This window comes from Diabrotica undecimpunctata, chromosome 4 (genome assembly GCF_040954645.1).
Source record: "Diabrotica undecimpunctata isolate CICGRU chromosome 4, icDiaUnde3, whole genome shotgun sequence".
NCBI classification, from domain to species: Eukaryota; Metazoa; Arthropoda; class Insecta; order Coleoptera; family Chrysomelidae; genus Diabrotica; species Diabrotica undecimpunctata.
The window spans coordinates 66,417,047-66,434,183 of record NC_092806.1 but is presented as its reverse complement, the minus strand read 5'-3'; the positions used below and the strand labels follow the sequence as shown (position 1 = coordinate 66,434,183).

At 31.0% G+C, this 17,137-nt stretch overlaps 1 protein-coding gene across 2 annotated transcripts in view; it reads left to right on the top strand.

Moving 5' to 3' along the window:
• LOC140439618 (forkhead box protein O-like) overlaps window positions 1-8,745 on the top strand; it is a 627,931-nt gene extending 619,186 nt beyond the window's left edge. For both annotated transcript variants that reach the window (XM_072529645.1, XM_072529644.1), the window contains one exon: window positions 1,530-8,745. The gene's annotated coding sequence lies outside the window, so the exon portion shown is untranslated. The remainder of the gene's footprint in view (window positions 1-1,529) is intronic.
• The last annotated feature ends 8,392 nt before the right edge of the window (window positions 8,746-17,137 follow it).

Here is a 17,137-nt window from a genome sequence, read left to right as displayed (position 1 = left end):
TTTATCATCGGAAGTGTGGAATGTAACGCGATCCAGTTCCATACTTTCTGGAAGCCTGAGATTGTGTTGTTTCTTTTCCTTTTTTATTTTGTTTATTGATTTACCACCAGAAGCTAGGGGATAGATGGTTACTCCCAGCAGAACCCCGTGTGTCACGCGAAGGCTATAAAGTCAGGTGTCGTCTGGTACCTTTCCCGCATCGTAGTGTCGTATTTACCCATACACAATACTAACTCTCGACTCTACCACTCTAAATCACACCAAGCTGAACTATTTAAAGACTTACGTCCCTCTCGAAGTCACTCGCTTTGTTTCGGTTACGCACTAGCGGAAAGTTGGTCTTAGTAGATGAAATCTAGTTCATATTATTAATTAATAATTTTAGTGATTCTCCTTAACCACATCTGCTTAATCAGTTTTACCGATATTTTTAAAAATATGCCTTTTAACATTAGCTGATTTATTGACATCTTTTAGTTTCCAAGATTATTTTTCCAAACGCTTGGCGTATTCTGGCATACCTCAGGTATACATATATACATATACGTATATATGCATAAGCGTATTTTTTTTTCAAAAATATGCTTTTAATCTAATTTGCTTTACCCAGAATACTCTTTTAAGACAATACGAAATACAACAAAAAATACATTTTAATTTATAAAAATATTTTCTTTTAAATTTTTTATGAGTTAGACAAAAGATTAATATGACCTCCACCCTCCTATTCAAGATGATTCGTCAAGACGCACATAAGTTGCTTTCCCATCAAAATGAGAAGGGTGTTGACTAAGCATATTATTCTAATCGATTTTTCTACTAGTAATGGATATTTTGAATGGATCGGAATTAACCGCTTACATTTTGTGGATGTTTTTAAAAGTTAACTAATTATTAAAGAATTTATTTATAAGTTTAAACAATTTTAAATTTATTGGAGAATAAAGTCACTATAATGCACTAGTTCTAATAATTCAAAATCGGATAAATTTAAATTTATAGTTTATATTATATAAACTTTTAAATATTACAACAATACAATTCATTAATACAATATTTTTCCACATTTTTGGAAATTTAATAGTAAAAATTTTACCTATTTTTGTGTCGTTTTAAAGGAAATATATTTTCAGGTTTCACTGATGATGGTCCGACTCGACCGAAAATTTTTTTTTTTTTAAATTGTAATCCTTTTGGATAAATTGACATATACCCTTATACACTAAGTAAGTTTTTTAAAAATTATATTACTTGTCCAAGGTTATGCCTTTGTGTCGATTTTGATAACTATTTGTAAATATAAAGTGAAATTTATTATCAAAAAACGAAAAAAATAGCTTTAATAAAATATATCTTTTTACACAGCATTGCATTAAGGAATATTTAGTCTAATGGGTATGTTTTGCTCTAAAGAACCTGATTCTAGTCTGCGTCCCAATAGTTATAACATAACTCACCCATTGTATAATAAACCATTTGAAATAAAAAATGATTACTGTTGGTCACTAATTACTGATTTTTTGTTTCAGGAAATGAATTTCTGCAACCATAGAATCAAGTTTATGTAGATTGGTTCTGCGCCGCTATTCTATCTGTTGTGCAACCGTTGACAGTGTAATCTTGTTAAAATGATCTCGTGTTATGCTCATTATTAATTGTTTGTACAGAAATGAATATGCTTTTATGTCTTTTCTATTACAAGAAATAATGTTAGTTCTATGATCTAGAAGCAGACCCAAAAAGATCCTGACACAAATTAAATGAATCAAATATTTATTTATTGATGTATTTGACCAAATGGTTTACTAAATGATCAAATCTTTGTGGATTTTTTCAAACTATGCCAACATTGAACAAATTATCAGTTGTTGTTTTAAACATTAATGGGTTTATACATCCAGTTTGTTCCCAGCAAATACGTAAACATTTTTGTTGTAGTATCTTGCGAATATTTAATTTATTCAGTAAACTTTGCTACTTAAAGTTTTCTAGTCACCGTTTTCGTATTCATAGTGTAGGACCGTGAGACTAAAAACAATCAAATATACTTGAAATGTGTTAAACTTAACCATCTTTTTTGATTTGTACAATTTCGGAATCTACACGAAATTTACTTGTATCACGTGTGTTCTCAAACAAGATTGTCTACAGATTAAATCTTACCAAAACTGACTTGGTCTTAATAAGTTGGACTGTAAAATTCATGGAGGTCATATATGTACTATCTAATTGTCTGTCATGTAATAATTGTTTACTTTTAAATCGTATTTCATCAAATATTGAAGATATTATTACTTTTTTTACTAGAAACATATCAAGTACTTTTCGTATATACACTTCCCCTTAAATACTTAAATCTATTTCCTCAAAATTATACTTTTGTTTATACTGTTAAGTCCGTCTTCAATTTAATATTAATATCCTCCAACAGTTTTTGGTGTTTTCCCCTTTACTTTCCAGTGTCTCCAGATCATCTATCCATGGAAAATATCAATATCAGTAGCCATTATTAAATTATACATCCCTCTTCTGTAATCTTTTTTATTTCGTAACATTTTTTTCCCTAGGATCTTTAATTTTTGATTATCTTTAGTTACATCTCGATAAATGACTATGCTAATTTTTCTACTATTAGTGTGATTATTATTAAAACCCAGTCCACTTTTTGATTCAAAGATACTAAACCATGTTATGTTTTAATTCATTATTTATTTCATTGATTGGGTTTTTTGCTACTTTTTTGGTCTCCCTAATGCCTCGTTTTGAATAATTTCAATATACATTTACCGTTTTGTCACATGCTGTAAAAACTAATATTTATATCGACTTTTACATACATGTGTTTCATCCAATGTTTTGTTACTATTACTCCCCGATTTATTGATTCTTCTTTGTGTTCAGATTTTATTTTATATAACTAAAATATCTCGCTATAATATATATGTTGCTAACTTTTCCATTTTTTAATACCCCGTTACTTTCTTTTTTGCTTTCTTTTGCATGAATCTTTTTTATCTACCTTTTTTGCAAATAAAGTCTTATATTTTTACCTCTGTGAGGTCTCACGTCAGTAAATCATTTTACATTCTTCGATTTAGGTTTAACACCAAAGACAGTTCAACACAATAAAGTGATCTGTTGTATAACAGACGGGAGTTGGAGTATAACAATCCCTACATCTGTTAAATCACGAATACTATCAAAAACATCGATATAGCAGCCAAATGACCCAGTGCAACTCATGCTAAATAAAAAAGTACCCTCGAGAAAACCCGATGTACGGATAGACAGTTAAAGTGTTTGACCGTTTGTTCAACTTAAGGCCTAACACTCTTAAGCCATCCTAATTAAAATTAATTAATGATAATTTAAAGGTAGACTACGACTAAAAAATCTTACGAGCAAATTTTAATGACGTTCTATTTTCCATAAGAAAATCTGTTAGAACAATGATATTTAAAAACTAAGTTTCCATGTCAGATGAACAAACTAGGTGGAACAATAATGTAAGTTATCTAATATGAATGGAACTTTTTGGGTCCTCTTCCGATCTCTGCCTTCATTAATTTCTCATTTCTGGTGCCATTTGTTCTACAGTTTTAAGTTCATAGATGCCAATTTTTATAAGGTAAGCGGTATGGGTTGGCAGCTCAATATTCCCTGAAAAAAGAAAAAACAAAAAAATGAAAATGTTGTTCGATTACTAGTAATTTTTTTTAAATTTGTAATTTATAAGGCCAGATTGATTATACATAGTGTAAAATAAGAGTTAATATAACAATTTGAAGCAGCATCTCGTAAGAAAATGTCAAAATACCGTCGACTTTTCAAGAAACAGAGTTCAAATATTTATTTTTGGTGTTTTATGCAAAGCTAGTCTTATAATTTGTGAATATAAATGTTCTTTTTGACGATGTATATAGAAAGATAATTTTAAAATACATATAAAGTTTTTATTTACTTAACTTTTAATGTTGAAAACTTCAAGTCAGCTCTAAAATTTTATAAGTGCCGTTAAATCATAAAATCAACATTAGGTAAAATAATAATTATAAATATGTTACAGCATATATCACAGTCATTAAATCCTACAATTATTATGAATGCCAGATACAAGAGTTTGTTACATAATTTGGCATAATTTGTTAAAAAACCTTAAACTTTTAAATACGTAACCCACCTAATTGTTTTGTGATTGTCAAATTATTAAAAGCTTTGTGTACTTTTACTATTATATATATTATACTGTTATTATTTGGAAGTTTCTTTCTTAGCACTTTTATTAGACTGCTTGAGGTTTTTAATGAAAGAAGGATCTCTTTCTGATTTTTACGTACCAATTTTTAGAAGAATTTTACCTTTATGTTGTCCAAAATAACCATATTTGGCGCAGTCTGTAGGATAAGACCCACAATTTTAAAAATTAGTACGAAGCTAAAACTTAGAAATGGATCTAATTTTTTTTTTATTAAATGACTATTTGGACTCTGTGTTACATATATTTTTTTGTATATAGCATAGTGTTAGTTGTTAGGTGCTTCGTGTACCTCTTTTGTTGATTTATTTTTGATTTTTATAAATATTATATAATACACATTATATATTCATTTCATTCTCGTCATGCGGTACTGGTCATATGATTCGTGTTATATTTTGTTCGCCCAGTGTTTTTTGGGCACCTTTTATCATTATAAATTAGAATATTTTTTTACTGTAATATTTGTAAAGTGTTTGATGTATTGTTAGATGTATCCAACGGCGAAACAAACAAAAATATAAGCGAAATTCCGTTAAATTAGAAAATGGGTATTTTTATGAATCTGGTATCTTCATTTTTTTATATATACAACTTTCATTCTGATGATATTTGCACATATTTAAACATTTTTATCCCTTAAGGCCGAAGTTTACCATTTTATTAATGAATTTCATGTCTTATGGAATCTTCAGATTTAAAAATTTGTTGGTCTTATCGAATTATGATTATTTCCTAGACTTTTTGATACTTTTAACGGAATAAACGCTCCTGTTTTTTTTGTTTCTGTCGAATTAATAGACGGCTACTGGTATCTGACTGCTTTTAGTTTAATTAAATTAATTTTACAATAGATGGCAGTAGGCGTCATTTTTTATTTTTCAAGATATAAACTTGTAGTAAAACAAGCATACTTAATAAGGCTTAATTTCATTCGTTTAAATAGATTTTTTATTAACATTACTGCAGTTTAAATTGTCGTCGAATATAGAAGGATCTGTCAAGGCAGAGCAGATTACTGATTTTGATGAGAGAGATTAATTAAAATTGACTCCTTTCGTTACATGGTGGGACTAAAACTCCAATGAAAATCTTTTCTGCAGCTTTCTGAGTTTTTAAAAGATACATATTTCTATAGATGGATAATCATTTTAAAATAGCATCATCTTTTGGCATCCAAAACATCTTTTTGTCTATTTACTCAAATCAAAGAGTTAATTTGTAGCGTTTCATACTAAGAACAAGAGTTAATATTTTTTCATAATGTCCTTTTGTTACAAGTTTATATCATTGGACGTGGTTTTTAATTTAGTTACGCCTAATGAATACGTACCTATTGATGTGTATAAAAAAGAAGAGGCAGTGTAGACAATGTTTTTAATTTCGTTGTTAGAAGGTGGCCGGTTTTTATTAAGCTTTTTCCTAAATCATAACTTTTCCTTCTTTACACTTTTATACAATCAGATGATATACTTAATTCTAAATTTGATTGACGTTAACAAAAGTAATTATTGAATTCATTTTTTAGTTTAGATGGTAATGTACTTTTTTATTTAAATATCATAAATAATATACAAAAAACATACAATGAAGTGTGAAACTTACAAAATATATGCAAAAAGATTACAAAATTGTTTAATACGATTTCGGTCATGTGGGACCATAATCAGTGATATTTAGAACATTTGCAAAAAGCCACTTACAGAATGGTATAAAAACTTTTAATTTACGTATAACATGTTAACTGAACTTAAAATTAAACGACGTTATGTCGATGTTTACGGATTTTCAAATAAAATGATACTAACATACTGCACTGTTACTCGAAAATGACGACTACATCTGGGTCAAGCCAAAGTCCAGCTAACTCTCAGTTTAAAAACTTTTACTTGAAAATCCATAATCATCGATATGTCGTTTAATTTTAAAAGTGTTTTTTTGCAAATGTTTCAGGTATCACTGATGATGGTCCGATGGGACTGAAAACGTTTTGAACAATTTTGTAATCCTTTTGTATATTTTCATAATTTTATATATCAATTACACTAGAAGTTTACACTTGATTGTAAGTTTTTTTTAACTATGGTATACAGCCAACTACTAGAAATTAATATTCAAAAAGTTAATGTAGAAAGAAAGGTTATGATTTTGGAAATTTCTATGGGCGATTTCTGGACAAAATTCCTATGTTTGGATTGTAAATTTTTATTTATAGTAGAATTTAAATTTTAGACAATACTACGCATTGATATAGTCAATTATCATTTAAAAAAAGTCAATTTTGTATGTACCAGCGTCACGAATTGCAGTATTTTCGAATAAATAAAAAAAATGTCTAGTGAGATAATGCAGTAAAAAAGTAATATCAAAAACAATGTTCTTCGGTGGCCAAGTGTTTTCAACATCATCTGCCTATATTAAAGTCTGTATAACCTAGCCATAACACGCCAAAATTCATGAGGCTTGATTTCAATGTTTAAATATATTTTCCAGTTGTACTTTATATCATCATTACATTTTATCATGATTGACATTCAGTGGGTCGTTAAGTTTTCGATTGTGTTGTGTCAGTGTATTGGTAAGGATCCTCTGCTTCAACTGTATATATTCCTTTAGTTTAATTTATTTATATAGTAGAAATATTCCGAAGACCCCAGTGATATTTATACAGAAAGTTCTTGTGAGGTAACTTTATTAATCCAAAAAATAAATTCTGATAAATAGCAATTGGAAAAACTAGCGGAAAAGGAAATGTAGAGGCAAGTACTCACAATCCAAATAAATTGTTTATTATTGCTAAAAAATAAGCTAACATATAGTTAAAGTCAATGGTCAAGCATATTCTGATGTAAACTGGGTTATAATAATTTCGAATATAATAAAATATTTTTATTCTTTTAAAGTTATTCTAATACAGTTTAAATCAGAATATACTAAATCATTGCTTTTAAGTATATAATATCTTATTCTTTAATTAACAACTTTCACAATCAATGATATAGTTAAAATTTTGAGCTAAAAAATTTCTTCTACTGGGCCTGATGATGGGGTGGATATATAGTTTAAACCTCGTAACCGGTCGCCTGTTTTTAGCAAACATAAAAAATGTATTTAAGTTAAGAGCACATGTTTCTACTTTTCCCAACATAGTGACTACTCATTTTAATTTCTTTAAATTGGTATGATTATGTAGAAGTTTTAAATTTTTTGCTCTGTCATTTTAAAGAATAATTGAAATTTCTTTATACCAATTTGTTTTGTTTAAACTATTTGCAGTAAAGGATAATTTGTCTTTATAATTTCTTTTCTTCTTAATGTATGTACCTATTAACTTTCGATCAAATCATCATCACCAGCCCATAGTCGTCCATTGTTGGCCCTCCTCGAAAAACTTCCATTCAGATCTATCTTGCGCGATTGCAATCCAGTTGGTACACATCCTCTTTATATCGCCAGTCCATCTTGTGGGTGGACTTCCCGGGTTTCATCTATCCGCTCTCGGTCGTCACTCCAAGTTTTTTGCGGTCCTTCTATTATATTTCACTTTAGCAATGTGTTCTGTCCACTTCCATATAATTTTTGGGGGTGGATATATATTCGATCAAATACAAGAGCCGTAATTCCAGCGTATTGCAAGATTGTACTAACATCTTTTTAATATTCTTTATCCTCCTTATCTGTATAGTATTTATATTGCTATAGTTTGCACTTAGCATTATATTCTTATTGTCGGGTCTCTTCTCTCTCTAATTTAATATTTAACGAATCAGTCGTATAAATTAGTATTCTGATTAGAAATGACTGGTTTGTATCTATTTTTACTGTTACCGCTTTTTATCCATTACTAGTGTTGTAGTAGGGATAAAGTTGTTGATTAATTTTAAAATAGCTCCCGTTAAAAGTATCTTCTTGTCTTTCTGAGGACATTTCATGCAGCCAACTTATAGACTTTCCTATCACAATTTTCGCTTGAATAGAGTTTAGACTTGCTGTTGCAGATGTTTTCATGTTCTTACACGTGCATTGTAGTGGTTTTTGTACTTCAGTCTTTATGCATCTTTGCTGATCCACTGAAAGCATTATTTTCGATATTTTTTGATAATTCATTATACAACAATTTAGGATTAAAAATTAGTTAGAAAATGTCAATTATGGAATTATTTTGAAGTTACCGCTCTTTTTGTGATGGCTGGTTAACTTGAGTGAACTAAGTAAGTACAGAAATATTAAAAAGAAAACAATATGCAGATAAAAATGGTCGTGTTGTGCATATCTATTGTTTAATTTTTACACAAGAATAAAACACGGTACTTACTAATTGCATACGCACCACAAAAGCAACGAGTGTACTTTTTACAGTGATACCCTCTAATCAGGTGCCTCAATTTTCTTTAAATTCGTTAAAATAATATAAATACTAAGTTAAGAAAATATTATATGAATGTAATATAAATTCACATATTGCTGTTTCACAAAAATATATTAAAAAATAATAATGTTGTTGTTTTATTTTTTCTTTTCCACTTTAACTCCATCTAATCGAAGAAAGTATTGAAGTTAGTTTGACAGGAAGTCACACTTCATAAACGTCCAAATTCTAAACCTATCTAACGTCTAAATAGGGTTGTTAACTAATTTTTAAATATTGTTAAATTCAATAGGTTATAACATATATAAAAACATAGCAAACATAAAATTGTTTAAAAATATATATTTCTTAAGATAAATCAATTCTTAATTTCAATTCTGATGGAGGCTAGAAAAACGGCTCCTCGCAGCGAGGCTACGGTGTGTGACATCAGCAGTCGTATCGACAACTTGTTGTGTATACGTATTTACGTAGTGTAACCAGTTCTTTTTAAGTATTTATACAGTGATAATGAAGCCAAATAAGTGGTGTTTTGTTCCTGGGTGTCTAAATACATCTAACAACAATTCTGAGAAGATTTTTATTACAGTTCCAAACAATTTAACACCTTATTCACTTAAAATTGTCAAACCACAGGTTTTTATATCTGTACCTCGGAGGGATACAACACTATGTCCATTTTTTCAATTTTGACACTTTTACAGACTAATAATTAACTTTTATAACTTTATTTAAAGGAATAGAGCACTAGGTCCTAAACCATTTGCTGATAAAGAAAGTGACCTTTAAAAGAACACCATTTTTACTTAGAGGGATAAAACACCATGTGTTTTGTCCCTCTACGCATGTGAATTACCGCCGCGCATATCTCTATGATGAGAGGTAGACTGTTAGTGATCTAATAATAATACTTTTGCCATTTATGGTGTGTTTACAGTGGTTTGTTACTAATAATAAGAACAATGAACCATAATTCTCGTAGGAGAAAGATTCTTGAAGTACCTACTAAAAAGTTCTGCGAATTCTTCTACTGCATTTACAGGTAAGCTATCTTTTTGCTCATTATTTTTAAATTATTAAAAAACATAACCTCAAAAGGGTAATGTAGTCATTTGATACCAACCTTAGACTAGCAATATTATTAAATCTTTTACAACCAATATTATACGCCTTGTTTAATTTCAGAATCAAATAATACACCAAGCAATGATGTTTTAAATGAAGAGCATATTATTAGAGATTCCTTGAGTTTTGATAACGAAGATCAGTCTGATATAGACAAAAGTTCTGATAAACTATTCGTAGTGGAAATGAAATAAGATTGCATTACCAAAATGGGCAGATACCGTCATTCCTGACAGTAACATAGAAGTAACCATACTATGTATGGTCTTAAAAATGTTACGGCCAGAATAAAAATGCTAGCATTAATACTTCGTTAAAAAAGTAAAAATTATCATCCAGAAGTTTCTACTAAAGAGTAATACCCACATGGAGGCGAACACTGTCCATGCGCTGATAGAGCGAAAGAGAAAATCTTAACATTTCTATTTACACGCCCTGGGACTGGCAGCAGTTAGTCAGACAAACCTCAATGAAATATACCGTACAGAATATGGAACTAGAAGATTTTAAAAATTTAAGGTCTTTTTATGATGTCAAAACGTCTTAAAATCCGCCTTTGATTAATAGAAAAGAGACATTAACAAACAACAAGTTCTTCTGTCAAACTGTAAGTTAAATAAAACAGCATTGGAACTCTGTTTTTAAAAAGTAATTTTCATGACGAAAACCAGGAGATTGACCTTGTTAGAATTCGAAGGCGACACCTTAAATTGCCAAAAGATTTGCAACTGGTATCACAAAGTCCAATACTTATATCACAACAAAAGTATAACGATCTATTGGCATTACTGTCATATGTTCCTACATTTTGCCATGATTTTTATCAAAACTTAAAGCATACCTACTAGTAATACTAATAGTGACTATCCAGAAGGAGACTTACTTGAGGATGACTGAGTGGTTTGTACCTAAAATGCCATTTTGGTTAAATACATAGATGTATTATTTGTATTTGTAAAGGTAAATTGTATGGTTAAATAAATTTTGTCAGTAAAAGTCAAATAGGATTGTAGTTGTTATTGAATACCCCATACTAATTCTTACAGTACAATAACTTTATTAGATGGATACAACACCATGTCCGTTAAAAGGGTTAAAAAACACAGGAACAAGTTTGTTTTTAATTATAACAAATGTATTATGTAAATAACAATAAACAAAATGTTCTATTAAAATATTGTTTCGATATCTCAATGAATAGCTGCAGCAATAATACTTTTTGGCGAAAAAAAGTTTAAAACTGCTCTCCTGTAAAGTTTTAAAAATGAACATATTGTTGATTCCTTCCGAGGTACAGATATCTGCATTTATTTTTTTTTCTAACTTGCATAATAACTGCCTTTTCTAGTTTTTCCCTCTCTTTGTAGCAAACACCACATATTTGGCTTCATTATCACTCTATAAATACTTAAAAAGAACTGGTTACACTTCGTAAATACGTATACACAACAAGTTGTCGATACGACTGCTGACGTCAAACACCGTAGCCTCGCTGCGAGGAGCCGTTTTTCTAGCCTCCACCAAAATTAAAATTAAGAATTGATTTATCTTAAAACATATATATTTTTAAACAATTTCATGTTTACTACATTTTTATATGTTGTATAATCTATTGAAATTAATTGAATTTAACTATATTTAAAAATTAGTGAACATCCCTGAAAGTTTTTTCCCATTTGTAAATTATCAGCTCTGTTGAATATGATTTAAAATTTCATTATACATCACCTCATTTTAAAAAATTACATACATTTTAAGCATAAATAGGCTATATGAACGGGATAAAACAAGATTATGACTAAGACATACGTACAACAAAGGTGTGAACTGTCGATTAGAATAGCTTTAGAATGACAGAATGTGGTTAATTAAAAGACCAATAAACCAAAAATAATTTTGAGAGGCAGATAACGAAATCATAGACATATAATACAAATAGACTGACTTTTGCAATACGGGCCTATTCTACCAGTGCGAGAGAGAAAACTGACGCAAAGCAGTCTCTGCATCTCTTTCTACTTTGCCAGGTTTATCTACCACGTGATCTAAAAAGCCGGTCCATTAGAAAGATATGCAGGGACTGCTTTGCGTCAGTTTTCTCTGTCACACTGGGGGCACACGACTGTATGGCAGCAGTCAGTCTATTTTTATTATATGTTTATGAACGAAATAATGAGATAGGTTAGGTTAGGTTAGGTTGGGTCATAGACATAAAATACAAATAGACTGCTGTCATACAGTCGCATTCTCCAAGTGCGACAGACAAAACTGACGTAAAGTACTCTCTGTATCTCTTTCAAATGGGTCGGGGTTAGCGACCACGTGACTTTCTCATTGGTCAGTGACCCATAAACCTGAAACATTGAAAAGAGATTTTGGGGGGGTACTTTGCATCAGTTTTCTCTGTCGGACTGGGGAAACGCGAATGCATTGCAGCGCTCAATCTATTTGTATTATATGTCTATGTATAATACAATCAGACTGAGCGTTGGAATACATCGTCGTTCCCCCAGTGTGAAAGAGAAAACTGACGCAAAGCAGTCCCTGCATCTCTTTCTGATGAGTCGGATTTTTCGAAAACGTGACCTAAATGGCCAATGGGAAGGAAAAAGATGCAGGGACCTGCTTTGCGTCAGTTTTCTCTGTCGCACTGGAGGACCGGTAATTTATTTCAGCGATCAGTCTATTTGTATTATAAGTCTATGAGTTAGGTGAACTATCGATTAGAATAACTTTAGAATGACATCATATGGCAAAAGACCAATAAACTAAAAAGGCAAACTAATATTAAGAGGTAGATAACAAAATAATGAAATAGAACCCGGAGAACAAGCGTAGATGACATTATAGAACGTGTTAAAAAGCTCAAGTAAAAATGCCAGAAGGAACAAAACCTGCAAACAAAGGTTTTAATTAAAAATAACTGTCCATTGCCATTTATAATCAAGGAATTCCACAAGATTGAAGAAAGAAAACAACAAAAGGCCACAAGAGGTACAGAAACACTCACAAGATGGGACTCAAATATGATAACAATACCATATGTAAAGAGCTTATCAGATGTTAACACTGAAGAGTGTAGGAAATAAGTATAACATCACAACAACATTTAAAACAACCAACACACTGAGATCTATCCTGTCCAAAGTCACACACAAGACAGATAAAAAACTGCATCTATAAAATACCCTCTGAATACAACAATTTCTACGTAGGAGAAACCGTAAGACCACAAAGTAAAAACAAGCATGAAATACAAATAAGCATCAATAATAGAGACTCCGAGAAATCCCAGATATGCAAACATGCCTGGAACAACAAACACAGGCAACAGTGGAAAGATGCATCAATAATTATGAAAGAAACAGACAGGAAAAAGAGAAAAGTCAAAAGAAGCAGCTCTCATCCTAAATCCTACGAAGAGAAATATGTAGTAAACACATCAGTGAATGTAGCAGGCTTTGGTTGCATATACTAAAAGAACAAGTCAACAACAAGAATATACCAACAATAGCGGAATAACAGGAGGTCGAAAAACATTACCTAAAATCTTATACACCATACATATATGCAACACAAAATACACAAAACACAAATCTACTTTGCACAATTTACGTACATAATCACATTTACAATACAGTTTACACAAACATATTATACAAATAAAAATACACAAAACAGTCAGAATTTGATATTTCTAGGGTAAAAACACCACCCTCAGATTTTTTCAGCCATTTACAAGTTTGATGCCAAGTATATCAAGTTTGAAATGAGATAACCTAATGACAAATAACTTTGGTAATACATTGGTTGATCATTCACACTGATTCTTCCAAATTGCTGTTTCTTCTTAAATATCATCATACATTTCGTTTTCTTAATGTTTAGCGAAAGTTCATACCTCTGACTAAATTCTGTGATTCTATTCATTAACTCCTGGAGGGCTTCGTAAGTGTCAGCGAATACCACCGTGTTGTCCGCGTATCTGATGTTATTGATATATTCTCCATTAATTCGAATTGCGGCTTAAACATCCTCTACTGCTTCTTAAAAGATTTTCTCAGAATATATGTTGAACAGCATGGGTGATAGTATACATTCCTGTCGGACCCCACGTTTAATTTTGATATCATCCGAGTCTCCTTCTCTGTACGTATAGACGATGTTTGATTCCAGTAAAGATTGGTAATATTTTTTAGATCACAGGTGTTTATTCCAATATTTGTTAATACCTCTAACAGCTTGTCGTGCTTTACCGTATCGAACGCTTTATGGTAATCAATGAACCATTCATAAATATCGCAGAGTACATCTCTATATCGCTGAAATAGCACTTGTAGGCTAAAGAGAGCTCCCCCCCTTGTACTTACTGCTTCCCGAAAACCAAACTGTGTATAACCTGGAGCAACTATAGTATTGCAACTCTTAATGCAAATATAACTTGTGATCTACTTACAATAAAAACCTGGTCCGAGTCTAATTTACTATCTTTTAATGTGGATAAGACAGTAGCATTATCCTATACATAAGCTCTTCAACCCTTGCTTCTTAATAATAGCCAGATCAGTATCGTTGATCCTGTAAAATTTCTTGTTATTTTTGTAGACAGCAACCTTAAATGGTCTCTTCATATCGATTTGTTAAGTAAGAAACTAGCCTTAGTTTGCTATGCAGTAATATCTGTTTCAAAGGAAATCAATTAAGCATCTTCCAAAATAACATTTTTTTTGTTCTCATCTTCGATATGGTCTTCCTTTTTGGGGCTCTAGTACAGCTGCCCAATCTGATGTTATTTTTAAATTACAAAAAAACAGCAATACGGTATATGTTTAGCCTCAGAAGAACAACACATTGCAGAAGCTTTTTCCAAAATCACGGGATTTTAACACTTTCCTCTTTATATATTACTTACTCCGTGGCGTTACAACTCTTCGTGGGTGTTAGCCGACTTGACAACATGCCTCCATTCTGGAGGCATCTTCCCATACCAGTCTTACTATTTTTTCGTCAGACTGTATTATTAGGTGTCCTGCCCATTGGAGTTTTCTGGACTTTTTTCTTTTATTATGTTGGCGTCTGCATATAGTTCTTCAAGCTCTTTGTCAGCTCTCCTATATTGTCTTGCTGCTTCATCAATCACCTGCCCACTTTAGTTTTCTGGAGTTTACTTCTTTTATTATGTTAACGCCTGGATATAATTCTTCGAGCTCTTTGTTAGTTCTTATCCTTTATTGTTCTGCTGCTCCATCAAGCACAGGTCAAAAGATTTCACTTAGGATTTTTCTTTTCCAAACACGCAGTCGCTTTTCGTTTGCCTTTGTTATCTTTGTTACCTCATTTCTCTACTAGGTATACATCACTACGGGTCGTATGCCAACCTTGGATGTTTAGTTACCGATTCCGTCCACTGAGTTAGTAAAGAAATCTATATTATATTGTGCAAAAAAACTATACTACCATCTCCCTTTACAACGTAAATCTGCAACATCTTTCCCCAAGTTCCGTAAAATGACAAAAGCCTATATATCTGAAAGACCATATTATTCAGTAGAAGAATTTCTTAATGAATAACTAAGAAATTACATTAGATACCTATATGTACAAGTAACTAAAGTATTTTTATCTATAGGTCATAGGTATTATATGCAACAGTAATATTATTACAACAATTAATTGATTATTTTATTATCGTTTATTTTTGATATCGACGATTTATGTAATGTCAGTAAATTGTTAACTTTTGTTGTTATTTTCTGACTTTTTGTAAGCTTTTTCCGCAAAATTGTATAATTTTCAGTGACAATAAAGCATATTTCTAATTCTAATTCTAATATACAATTTCGCCTACCTTATATTAGGCTATAATAAGTTAATAATATTGTTAATCTATCGAAAGGATCGATTTCAAATAACTCTAGCATTAGCTGCATATTAAACTAACTACAATTCTAAACAACGTCAGCCTCTGTCTAATAATATTTACTGTTTACATTTCCCCAAGGAGCACTGTTAACATTTTAAATGCATTAAGACAGAAAACAGATACAGACAAATACAGGTAAACAAACATTAAATAATTTGAGAACTTAATGGTGTCAGCGTATAGTTATGTAAAGAGCTATATTTTCTATTCATTAGTTAGTTCTACCTATCTACAAATAAGTTAGTAAGAATTGTCACTGTCACCCTTTCTACATACATACAAGCAAACCATCTACACTATTGCCGGTTGAATTATTTGCACTGAATGCCTGTAACGGTAAAATGATTAGTGGGGCTACAAATAAATATCTTTATTTTACGAAACTAAACGAAAACTCCACGAAACTCTTTAATTACTTACAGTGAGATTATGAAGAGTTTATAATATCGATTCCAGGGCATGAGAAAAGTTGAAAGGTAATCTTTTTAGGCCCAGACAGATCCATTCTTCAGCATCAAGAAGATTCCGTAAGAAATGAAATTAAAAAGTAGCTGAAACAAAGTTATATTAACAAATAGAGATCTGTACAGGACAAATACATGCGAAGACAATAATTGCCAACGTTGGTAGAAGGCTTTCGTAGGTATATGTTAATGGATTAGAGATAATGAATATAGGAGAATCGAAAACTGTCACAGCAATTTTGTTGTCGCTGACAACTATTAAAACACCTCCACAAAATAGATAGGGTAAATGAATTGTGGTACAAAAAATGGAAAATGGACATGAAGAAACTTCCATACATATCCTTTGTTAAAGTAAAATGTAAAGTGCCATATATACATCCGTAAAATATGCTAAAAGAAATCCTTCAACTCCCTGTAAGACGGTTGCTGGCTTTTATTAAGAACACGGAACTTTTTGGTCAGATTTAATGAAAGGACAGGATTTTTTCTTCTCTGAAAGAGATCTGTTTTATATCAGTGGCACTGCACTCAATTGTCTTTATAAAAGTGGCATCTTCCATTAACTATTATACAAGTATTATACGTCAGATGTGTTATCTAAAAACTCTCAGTCAACGCCCAATATACTTTTTGTTTGGTCCTATTATACTTAAGACAGTTTTATCAAGGGTAAGTCAAAACTTCACATAGCAATAGCTGTGCTCATTAAGTCCTATTTGGAACACGCAGTTAAAGAGTGAACATCGTTCGATGTGAATCGAAAACCAGTCCCTGGCCCGATAATGAGTTATCAGTAAATGTAAACACATTAGCAAGATATACTAATTAAATTTTAATTACCATGCTAAAAATAATTAGATGTTCTGTATGTCCACTAGTGGATTTCAATCCTCCAACATGTACATGCCGCAATGCAGTGAACTAAATTGGGTCGACCAGAACACCCAATACGTAAAAGCAGGATAAATATTTCGTTTATTACACCGTAAACAATATAA